This window comes from Balaenoptera borealis (assembly GCF_965194805.1).
Source record: "Balaenoptera borealis genome assembly, chromosome: 7".
Classification (NCBI taxonomy): Eukaryota; Metazoa; Chordata; class Mammalia; order Artiodactyla; family Balaenopteridae; genus Balaenoptera; species Balaenoptera borealis.
Genome location: NC_138864.1, coordinates 83499161 through 83512290, shown reverse-complemented (window position 1 = coordinate 83512290; position 13130 = coordinate 83499161). Strand labels below are relative to the sequence as shown.

The 13130-nt window shown below is 35.0% G+C and overlaps 1 protein-coding gene across 2 annotated transcripts in view; it reads right to left on the bottom strand.

Annotated features, from left to right (window-relative positions):
- The window catches only part of ZNRF2 (zinc and ring finger 2), a 92838-nt gene that overhangs the window by 56089 nt on the left and 23619 nt on the right, over positions 1 to 13130 (bottom strand). The window lies entirely within an intron of this gene.

The window sequence follows — 13130 nt, the reverse complement described above, 5'->3', positions numbered from 1 at the left end:
GTATAAGGACCTAGGGATCAGTGGTTTAACTAGTACAAATGAGTCTTGTAAAATTCAATATATTGAACATCTTTCATCAGTGAACCTCAAAATGGCCACATATCCCCACTGGGGGAGGAGGGTAGTGAGACAGGGCACTGAATGACCAAAACATAGACAAAGGCCAAAGGGAGGTAATTAGTTTTTATCTTTCATTGATGGAAACAAGTTCACTATCAGAATAGGAGGAGGATGCCTCAGTGCCAAAGGTAACTTAGTCTCTGAACTCTCAGTTTCAGAAACTTTACTAGATACATGTCTTAGTGCAATCAGGCTGCTATAACAAAGTATCAGAGACTAGGTAGCTTATAAATAACAGAAATTTATTTCTCACAGTTCTGGAGACCAGGGTGCCAACATGGTCGAGCGAGGACCCTCTTCCTGATTGCAGGCTTCTCACTGCATCTTCTCAAGGCGGAAGGGGCTAGGGAGCTCTCTGGAGCCTCTTTTACGAGGGCACCAATCCTTTCCATGAAGCCTCCATTCCCATGACCAAATCATCCCCCAAAGGCCCCATCTCCTAATACCATCATCATTAGGTTTTCAACATATTAATTTCAGAGGCGGGGGCCCAAATATTCAGATCCCAGCAGTATGCATGGCACTTCTGGAACCGAGCTTCAACAGTAGCCAAGAGTTTATTCATTTTTATAAATAGGACAATAACCTCTGCTCTGGAATTTTTCTCTCAGTTAGGGGAAGAGGGGAGGCAGGGGATAGAGTAATGGCATTTGCTCTGGGAATTTACATACTAGATGGAGAAATGCACCTTTGAGCCACAGCTTCTCATCCAAGACACAGTACCACTGCATAATGCCCACTAGCCTATGACATCATATGTAACATATAAGCCACATGTTAGTTTTGTCATGGCTCTAGATTAACAAAGAAATCAAATGAAGGGAAAAAATTTAAATAACTATAGATTTCAGAATAATTATTACAATGAACTCTAACCACCACAGTTATAACTTTTTACACTCGTTGGCTTGAAGCAAAATACTATGAAAAATCTGTACAACTAAAATTCTCAATAAGCTCAATGTCCCAAAATAGTTTGCTTCTAAACAGACATATTTCCAGTTCCCCTGAGTTGCAGAAATCATATGACCAAAGCTCTAGAAACAGAGTATCAACTTGGGTACAGCCCACATAGCTTATAATTGTTTATCACCTGTTTCATTTTAGGTTCTGCAAGACACACATGTTGTTCCTATCATATTTATATGTTGTCTTACCATGTGTTAGCTATTCCAAAACTGATTTACTAAAGGTTCAGTTGAATTTACTGAGGCTCTTTAGGTCTTTTCAAAATGTAAATGAGACCAAAATTACTACTAGCATAGTAACCAGACTTCATTAGACTTAAAATTTTTTCAAGAACTACAAGCAGTTAATTATATTACAGTCTTAATGAAAGTCAAATGTCTTTAGAACTTTCAAATACAGATATAAAATATACAAAATATTCTGCTGAACTAAAAAAATAAGGAATGATTTTAAAATATATCTTCTTCATGTTTCATATCAAGATATGTACCTCTCAGCACCATGCCAAAGTACAGTAGACACTCAATAAATATTTATTGAATGAATGAACAGCAAAGTACTCCCTCTAATGTATCCTTCCTCTTGCCCAAATTTGACGATGAAGTGTGCAATTTTTTCTCTCTCCACAATTCTCTCCTTAGTGTTCAAGTTAACAATGGCAGCTCTGAAGAGCTAGCTAGATGACATTTTTAAAGCATGGCTCACTTATGTTTCTCTCTTTCTCTCCCACCCCCCCCCCATTCCTCCCTCCTCCTTCTGCTTCTCTCCCTCCCTCCCTCCCACCCTCTCTCCCTCCCACCCTCTCTCCCTCTCTCTCACACACAGAGGAACACCCACACACAACATGGACGTTTTACCATGCTGTCAACTATCAGAATTAAACCTAAATTAAAGACAACAAAATATGTGACACTTAATTTTCTAGAAAGTAGGAGAAGATGGAATGAACAACAGTTCACTGAATAACTATACAATAGTTATTTGGTGAACAATACCTGGCGCCTTTCTGTTTCTGTTTCAGGTAAAACATACATTTAAGTGGTTTAATGTTCCACTCAGCCATGAAACATGAGGGAGAAGCAGACATAATGAGGTACATATTCTTCTGATAAGTAATCATAGTATAAATTCTCCCTCATCGACCATAAAGACATGTTTTTCAAAAAAGATCAGGGAATGATATACACATTACATTCTTAGAGGACTTACTTTTTAATAAAATCCTAAAATTTTTAGTGTGCACTTTATTTCTAAGGGAGATAATCTTTTATCACTCATCCTGATCAACTAAATTTAAAAATCTTTAATGATTCCTTTCACTCACATAGAATTAGAGACTTAAAGAATTCCCCAAGAATAGCTACTTAAAACAAAGAAGCAAAAGAAGAAAGGTTAAGATCCAACTGGGAAGGCTTAAAGAGCAAGAGAAAGTATAAGAACCTGGTGCACTGGCTAAAGCAGAGCTGTTAGAACACAGGTGAGAAAATAGGAAGATAGAGTAAAGAATAAAAATAATATATCCTCTTTTCTCACTGTACTCTATACTGTTCAAAAATGAAAAAAGAAAAAAAATACTTTAATTGGAAATGCAAAAAAAATGTTGAAAGAAAAAATACTGGGGCACACATTATATACAGTGACAAAGTATTCAAAATATTTACATTTTTTAAGCTTCTAAAATTAGAGTTAAATTATATTTGTGCCATCACAGTTATATCTTACACTTGAATGAGTAAACCTACTTTTCCCCATGTACTAATGTACTAATTTGAAATGTGAGACAAAAATAATAATAAAAACAAAAATTATAATTTAAATAGCAGATATTTTAAAATATTATTTTAAATATTATATTGTTTTCTGTTAAAAGTAACATGGCTTTGATGTTTAGAGATTTTTTATCGACAATAAATATTAATAAAGTAATTCACAAGCGTGTGAAAATTTAACATAAATCTATTTCACTTTCTTTACCAAATAACTGTTTTTAGATACCCAACTGAATGCAAAATGTAGCTAACAAAATTTGACAGGATTTTTAAAAATACTCTTTTGGCAATTGGGGCTTTAAAATCTTACATGTGTTTGGTTAAAAGTATTTTCTGTTATTGTCAATAATTTAATTTTTTTATGGCCACCAGGACAAAGAGGTAATTACGAAGAGGTAATTGTTAACATACATTTACAATTTAGTATTGGGAGTTCCCTGGTTGCCCAGTGGTTAAGATTCCGGGCTTTCACTGCCATGACCCAGGTTCAATCCCTGGTCGGGGAACTGAGATCCCGCAAGCCACAACCAAAAAAAAAGAGAAAGTTAAGTATCACAATTAAAATCAAATGTTAATTATGGCAGTTGGGCACCTAACTGTAATCAGTATTGCTTTTTCATAGGTAAAACTCTGCCCATTATGTTTGTACTCAAAAAATCTGACAATGTTGCCAGTATTTCCTAATACCATGCATACATAAATTAAGTCTCATGATTTACCATGTTGAATTTGATTTACAATTAAAGACTGATTCTGTAAGCATTTTCAAGTTTAGCAGAAGATGTGAAATCACTAGCCTATGGTATTCCAAGAAGAGCAAAGGCTAAAAGAAATGCCAACTCCCAAGTACAAATCAGGTTCCTTACTACTACAATATAACCCAACTCCACTTTCTTAACACATCTGCAATTAGTCTGACAAAGTTACTGACTTTCCTTCCCATAAGGGCTGACCTCTGGAAACTACTTCTCATTGGTATGGCGTTAATTACCTCCTTAAAGATACACTTCTTCAGGGAATTCACTCTGCATTAAATATTTCCCCAGCTATACTGAGTTTGCTGGGAGTTCCCTTGTTGCTATGTGTATTCCCTGTCTCTTGGGTCCCCCCAACCCACAATGAAAGGATCAAATAATAGCATTACAGACTTAAGGATTTATGTATCCTCAGGAATGAAAGGAATTAACATCTTACAGCCTACTGACTATTTATCTTTAAAGTTTCTTGTGAAGAAACCGCACCTGGAGTAACTGGCAAACTATGGGCCTATGAGGTAAATGCAGTCTGCTTTCACACAGCCCTTGAATCAAAAACAGTTTTACATTTTTAAATGCCTGAGGAAAAAACCAGAAGAATATTTTGTGACACATGAAAATTATATGAAATTCGAATTTCAGTGTCCACTAATAAAGTTTTATTGGAACACAGCCATGTGCGTGCATTTAGATATTTTCTATGGCTGGCTTCACACTACAAAATTGACAGAGATCAAATGGCCTGCCTGCAAAGCCTAAAATATTTATTATCTGTCCCTTTACTGAAAGCTTGCTGATCCCTGGAATAAGTCATTAAAAATTGTTCAAAATGCCTGAGTATTTGTTTCAAAGAGGGAGCTAGGAAAACCACTTCAAAAATTTTGGGTTATGACAAAAACTGTAAGCTGCCAGTGAACTTGATTAAAAAGTTTAGACTATCAAAGAGTTGACGAATAATGATGATATTCCAGTCAGGCCAATATTATTACTGCTTCCCTGAAGCCAAACCTATTTATCCTCAGTCCATCACAAACCTGTAGATTTTACCCCCCAAGTATCTGTCAAATTCAACCACGTCTTCAGACATCACTGCTCTGTATCTAGCTACTATATTTCCTGGACAACCATAGTAACCTCTATACACATCTCTGCTCTAGCCTTCCCCTTCCCCAAACTGTTTTTATAGCCCATCTTCATAACGCAGACCCAATCTTGTCACTCTCCTGTTTAAAACACAGAGAGAAGGAATTCCCTGGTGGTCCAGTGGTTAGGACTCCACGCTTTCACTCAGGGGGCCTGGGTTCCATCCCTGGTCAGGAACTAAGGTCCTGCAAGCCAAGTGGTGTGGCCAAAAAAAAAAAAAAGAAAAAAACAGAGAGAAACTTTTTATTCATTACACAAAGCCTGTCCCCTCCCAACTTCAGCCTCATTTCTCTCCCAACCATTAACTGACACTTTTTAAAATAACATATATTACATACTATGAATCTGTAGTTTCCTGATCAGCATGATTCAGTATTTAACTGAATCACAATAATGCAAAAATCAACCAAATATTACTGAGCATTTTTTGTACTGAGTAATAACATACAGTGATAGAGTATCTAATTTTTGCCTTCCCATCTACCCTGAAAGTTACCTATACTTTCACTTTTATTCAACAATGACCAACAAACTAGACTCACTCAAAAAATACTCACTGCTGATTCATTATAAAACCATGCATGTGTTCTTAATTCTGCTGTAAGTTTAGACTGGGCTATGCAGATTCAGGGTACTAAACTCAGCACACCTCAACAGCAAGCCAGTAGCAAATGTGGAAGATTGTATGTCTAGGCTCCTAAAGGGTTGCTTTTGAGAATAAAGAGTCAAAATATTAATAAAATCTCTTCTAGCAGCCTACTCTGGTCACCTACTACGACACCATTACACATGTTGAGTTTTATCAGAGAAGTAATACATTTCTAAGCACTCAAAAGATTTTCTTATCCCTAAAAGTAAAACCTAGTTAATCATTTTAAGAAAGCTAAATTTCTGACTTTATTGGTGAAAGAGACAATATTCAGGAAGATTACCTAATTGAATACATTAGAAGAGTGCAGAGAATTGTTGAAAGACTGTAATTCGTTCAAAATCTCTCACTCATAATATCCCAAATAATAAGTTTATAAACTGTGCTTTGTCATTATTTTAGAATTTGTACATGTTTTTAATATGTTGTCTAACCTTTTAAAATAAAAAAAAGGCCCTCTAAAGATAGTCTCATCATGTAAAGAAAATGGTATGTATTTCAGATATGCACATTTGAGTATATGGGGTGAAATGATACAGCATCTGGGATCTGGCTTAAAATATTTCAGAGAAAAGAGATAGATAAAGCAAATATGGAAAAACATAATTAACTGGTAAATGTGGATGATGAGTATATAAAGCTTATTATTAGTTCACTGTACTATTTCTACTTCTGAGAATGTTTGAAAACTTTTCTAATAATATTTTTAGAAAGTCTTCAGTAAATTTAAGAAGTCAATTTTTTCGATAAATCTGAAAAGGCAAAATTCAACTGCAATTAAAAGTGAACTCAGAAAATACTGAAATTTTAAAAAAAGCAAAAAACAAAACCCTAAAAGTTTGACAATATTCTTACAGAGCAACAAGAGGAGTTCTCAAACATCACAGGCCTAAGTAAAAACCGATACAACTACACTGGAAAACTGTTAAATAAAGCTGAAGTGTATACATAGTCTCTAATTCAGCAATCCACTTCAAGGTATAAATCTCAGAGCAGTGATTCTCACTCTAATGTGCGTAAGATTCACCTGAAGAGCCTGTTTCAGTTCGCTGGATACCAGAGATTCTGATGCAGTAGGTGAGGGTGTGGCCCATGAATTTGCATTTCTAGTAAGCTCACAGGTGACAACACCAATGCTGCTGGTTGGAGGACCACACTTTAATACTGTCCTACAGAAATCTGTGCACATGTGCACCAGAATGCATGTTAACAAAATATTCACAGCAGCAGTGTTCATAATAATGAAATGGAAACAAATATCCAACAATGGAATGGTTACATAAATTGTGGTATATTTATAAAACGGAATGATGAAATTAACCAGCTACTGAAGGGTAGCAGAATATGCCACCCTGAAATATGCCACTTTGGTATACTGATTTTTGAGCTGTAGGCACTTGAAAAACAACCAATCCATGGAGAGACTCCCTCCGAACTCCTTTCATCTGTCTAAAGACGTATCCTCCAGAAGGAACTCAACTGGGGAGTTCCTTCCTCCCTGCCCCAGGAATTTCATCAACCAGAGAAGACTGACTCACAGGAGAGAAGACAAGAAGTTGACATCACATCCAGACAAACTTTGTCACAAACTATCATATCTTCCATCTATTCTTCTAAAAGCCCATTCATTTTTCTTAAAAATCATTTCTCTCCCCTGAGAGACCTACAATCCCTCTCCCCTTTCCCTATAAAGATGACACTTAAGCCTCAATTCTAAGCCATCTTGGAGAGTTATTCATTTTTCCCTGGGTTCCTCCCATGTATACATAAAGCATACATGTTAATAAACTTGTTTGTTTTTCTCATATTAATCTGTCTTTTATTACCAGAGTCTCAGCTAAAAACTCAGAAGGGTAGAGAGAAAATTATTATTCCCTCCATATAGTACACACAATATAAATGAATCTTACAAAAATAATACTGAAGAAAAGAAGATCCAAAATAAGAATATGATTCCACTTATACCAAGCCAGCAAAATTAAAGATATTCTTTAGATTGCATATGTAAATGATAAAACAGACAAAAGGAAATGGTTATCAAAAAAAATTATGATTATTCTAGGAGAAAGAAAAAGTTTCATAATCAGGAAGACACAGGGGAGGGTTTCTGGGGTACTGGCAATGTTCTATCTACTTCGGGACATTGGCAATAGCTGCATTGGTATTCATTTTGTAAATATGAATTATTCTACTTTATGCATCTTTCTTATGTATAACAAAAAAATTAAGATATTTTCTTTGATAGCATTTTACGAAAATTACTTCCCAAAGTTTACTATTTGAAGCTCAGTGCTCTAAATCTAGCCTCATCCTTTTAATCAGTTAAATTATATTTCATAATCTAAGTTCAAAGAAATAAGTATTAGTTTTGGTGGTAAATGCAATGGTAATTTATCGTTAAAGTACAAAGCTTTGAGGGAACAGCATAACAAATAGATATTGCTATGATAAATCCTAAAAAACCTATTTCTACCTTTTAAAAATACTTAAAAGGCTCAAATACCTTGAAACTTGAAATGAGAAATAAAGCAACACAAAATCTGATTGCAAATTTAGCAGTGAAGAGTCAATAGATGAAAGCAGTATCACTTAATGGATATTGCTCAATGGATATTGAGCAGAATCACTCAATCTATAACTCTGCCCAAAGATAACAGTAATTATGTTCTTAATTTGTATAGAACAAACATCGTACAGATATCTAACTGGCAAGATTTGTAAAGATTCCAAATACTGTAGGAGGAATAAAAGTGCAGGTGTGAGAAGTATTTTTCTTCTTCCCACCCCAAAAGCCCCCCTCCTGCTCCCCCCCAAAAAAACAGCAGAAAGAAGGGGAAAAGGAAAGTGCAAGCTCCAAGAGAAACATCACTATGAAACACACAAACAACGGACGCCATTTGACACAGCATGCAAGGACAGGAGTACCTCAAAACTAAAGTTCATCAGTCTACACACACACAAGGCAACAATGAAAACCTGGGAAACCACAGAGACCATCTGGAGTCTACAAAGTTTTCACCAACATAGGTGAGGGTAAAAAATTCCTCACTAGGTCAAAAACTTTGTAAATCTTATTTAAATACTTACCATTAACCTACTGGTTCCAGAAGGAATAGAGGTAGCAGAGCAGAAAAAAGAGGGAAAACCCAATCAATACTAAGAATAAAAAGTGGCAACACAATATCAACTCTAGGCACCTAGAATAAAATAGCAAATAAATAGAAAATATGAGGTTAAGCAGCCAACTTCCTAAAAGTATAGAGAGGTGGGTTATTGGTGCCCCCTTCTGCTTCTTACTCCTGTTTTGCTTGTTATTTGGACACAGTTCCTTAGCAGCTATACTAAAGAGCAGACTTGGGAGGGCAAAGAAGGTAAAGTCTGTAATTTTCATTAAGGCCAACAAGTCAATATGAAACTTAAATTACTAAGGGAACCAAGAATCCTTACATTCTATTCTATAGCAATTGGACTACCTAATATTTTTGGAAAATCACCTAAGTTTATCCAGAATGTATCTATACAACTAAAGTAGTGGTTTAACATTTCAGTGAATAAAACAGATGGTTTTCTTATTTGCTGGTATGGTTCATATCTAACCATCACTCTGAACAAATGAAAGGTGACAACACTTAATCACCTTACTTACATGCACATAATATGCAATAAGACTGAAGTTTACTCACAACTTTGCTTCAATAGCTTTTATTATTTTATAAAGTATATCATATAATCTTTTACTTACTACTAGTTTTCATACCCACCATTCAAGGCAACTTGTAGATAGGAGGATTTATTATTTTGGTAATAAGGATGTTAGCTCACATTGGCAGAGCACTTTACTATAAGCCAAGCAATTTGCTGAATGTTACATTACCTCATCTAATCTTCAAAACCACCACATGAGGCAGGTACTATTTATTATCACCACTTTAACTGAAGAAATAGAGGCTTAGAGTATTTAAATGATTTGGCCAAAGTCGAAAAGGCCCAACTACAGATCCAAAACTGTAAACGACTATGCTACAGAATAATAAGTAAGCAACTTAGCATAGTATTTTCATAATATTTCAGTGTTATTTTCTTATTCCTCTGAGTGCTGAAAATATGTATGACAGATCAATGTAACATGAATCAAAAGTTTTATGGAGAATTTTCTAATTCATTGATTTTCTAAAGTACCTGAACATAAAGACACCAAATATACAAGTAGGAAATAACTAAACAATACTACTTTAATCTTATTTAAAAAAATCAAACTCTAGTCATAAATAAAAATACTAGAGAAAAAAAGTTTCTTAGTGTTAACTGGCCAACTTCATCAATAACACTGCTATAAGAATTAAATCTCCCAATCTCTCTCTCTCTCTCTCTCCTCTCTCTCTCTCTCACACACACACCCCCATGTTAAAAAGGACAAAAAAGTATATTCTTGCTACAAGGAACTCAATAAATGAAACTAATGGCTTACAAGAAAGACAAAGATTTATCAAGATACCTTTAAACAACAATGTTTTAAAAGACTAGGAGAACAAGTTTGCAAAAATACAGTCTACATACAAGTAAAAGCTAAATAAAAGAAGGCGTACCTTCCTTTAAATTTAAGATACTTTTAAAACAATTGAGTATTTCCCTAAGAACAGTTAAAGCTTTACACATAATATTGGAAGGCCTAAAACTTGAGAACGTAAGTACATTTACAGAGATTAAAAGCAATCGGTATCTCAAACAGCAAAATGTTATACCCAATGGTGTCCTGGTTAATGTGTAACAACTGCTTTCCACAGGGAAAAAAAAGTCCTGACTTTTGCTATTTGCTGATTTCCATGATTTCTATGTCTGATTTTAAGCCACCGAAGTGTCATCACTGAACACAGAATTGGGAAGAGATGAGCAGTATAGCACATCGTTATATAGTATTTCCACCATACAGGCACAATCAATAGATGTCAATAACCTCAAGAACACATTAATAGTAAAATGTAATAAAATAACTAGGAAGTGATGAGTTTTGATTATTTATTATCTTTCTTCAAAATGTAATTTATCTAATTGTAAGTTTATATAATTTTAATGATGGCTACCAAAATCCTGAATTTAACTATCAACTCCAGGAAGAGCTGGTTCCAGCACACCACTGGCATACAGTTCCCTTTTTAATTCACCCCAGTCCTTCGTTCATTTCCCTCACTTTCCTATTATACTTTTTGATGGATTTGTAAGGAAGACATAACAGTTTAATCCAACAGTGCTTTCAATTATTTCTTCCAAGCCTATGTAAATGTCCCCTAAGTCCACCTACTCTTTTTGTTCAGTTAAGCAAACCCCACCCCTAGGCCCTAAACATAAGACAACCATTCATTTCCAGTCCTCACCAAAGAAAAATGAAAGCAGCGGTCAGTTGCATTTGCTGGAAACATACTACCCCCCAACCTATTCCTTCGACATGATGGTTTTTGCCTGACACGAGCTGGTTTTAAGTCTAAAACACCGGAACAATTTACATTCACACCAGTATCACTTACAACCCCTGTCACCTGCAATGTGTCTTGCTACTACTTTCCCTTCTGCCAATCTGACAGGAATAAAGTGCTATCACATTACTACTTTAGTTTGCATTTCCCTAGAAAGCAATCCGGCAAAATCTACTGCATTTAATAGGGAATGCTGTTCCAGGAATATAGTAGAATAGGTACTTAGGCCAACCCTAACACCCACAAAAAATCAAAATCCAGGATTAAAAAAAAAATCTTAAAGACATTAACAAGCTGGCAAGAAAGATACAAATTCCTAGGCCAGAATATGAGAGAAGGCTGAAAACCCAAAACAGTACAGTGAACAGCCATAGGCTTTTGCCTTGAGTTAGGATACCCTCGAATGGCTACAACTTCACTATTGCAGTAAATTAGAAATAACCTTCCTCTCCTTACCACCATCTCCCAAGCAACTTCAAGGAAAATCCACTGAACCTTGACACTGGGTGGGGAGGAGATGGCAAAATCACCACTGAGAATTTAGAACCACAAATAGAACTCCTGCTGCATCTGCTGTCTGAATTCATAATTCCTGGGTGATCTAAAAACCCTACATTGAAATTCTCACACTTTAACATGCATCAGAATCACCTAGATGGCCTATTTAAACAGGTTGCTGCTGCCCCCCCTCCAACAGATAAATATATATATAAAATTGGTGTAATTTCCATGTTACTTTCGACCAATTGTCTATTATTATCAACTGCAATGTTTAATATCTAGTGCTTGATGGCAACATAAAATTTTTAATGAAATTTAAAGTGTATTTAAAATATATTAACTTTTATGTATAAGTACTACATAATATACACATATGTGTATATAAATACATGAAGAGGAGTATGATAAAGTGATCAATGAAGACTCAAACATAAAAGTATGCTCCTCTGGGGTAAAATTCTGTGGGGGGAAATAAAATACAAATATGATTTCAAGGTGAAAAAGGAACAATGTAAAATATCCAGAAATTATAGACTAGCTTGTTCATGAATGTTTTAAAGGATGCAAGCAAATCTCCAGACACTAGAGTATTTATATTTATATTCCACTGGATACATTTAGGAGTGATATTAATATTTTAAAACATCAATATTTTTAATACTCCTGAAATTACATCCCTAGCAACTATTTAAACATTATGATAAAAAAAATTAGATGCCAACTTAAAAACGTAAAAGGAGGTAGATAGTTTAAAAAATTATTTGGGCATCAAAAAATGGGCAGAAGACCTAAATAGACATTTCTCCAAAGAAGACATATAAATAGTCAATAGGCACATGAAATGATGCACATCGCTAATTATTAAAGAAATGCAAATCAAAAATACAATGAGGTACCACCTCACACCAGTCAGAATGGCATTCATTAAAAAGTCTACAGATAATAAATGCTGGAGAGGGTGTGGAGAAAAAGTAACCCCCCTACACTGTTGGTGGGAATGTAAATTGGTGCAGCCACTATGGAAAACAGTATGAAGGTTCCTTAAAAAACTAAAAATAGAGTTACCACAGGATCCAGCTACCCCACTCCTGGGTATATATCCAGAAAAAACTCTAACTTGAAAAGACAGATGCACCCCAATGTTCACAGCAGCACTATTTACAATAGCCAAGTCATGGAAGCAACCTAAATGTCCATCAACAGATGACTGGATAAAGAAGATATGGTATATATATATACAAGGGAATATTACTCAGCTATAAAAAAGAATGAAATAATACCATTTGCAGCAACATGGATGGACCTAGAGATTAGCATACTAAGTGAAGTCAGACAAATATATATCACTTACATGTGGAATCTAAAATATGATACAAATGAACTTATTTACAAAACAGAAACAGACTCACAGACATAGAAAATAAATTTTGGTTACCAAAGGGGAAAGAGGGGAGGAGGGATAAATTAGGAGTTCCGGGTTAGCAGATACAAACTACTATATATAAAATAGATAAACAACAAGCTCCTACTGTATAGACAGGGAACTATATCCAATATCTTGTAGTAAACGATGATGGAAAAGAATCTGAAAAAGAATATATACGTATATATAACTGAATCACTTTGCTGTACACGAGAAACTAACACAACATTGGAAATCAACTATACTTCACAATTTTTAAAAAATTATTTGGGGGATAAAAAAGCAAAAGGGTTTAAAGATCACTGCCCCAAAGTACTTGTGAACATGGGC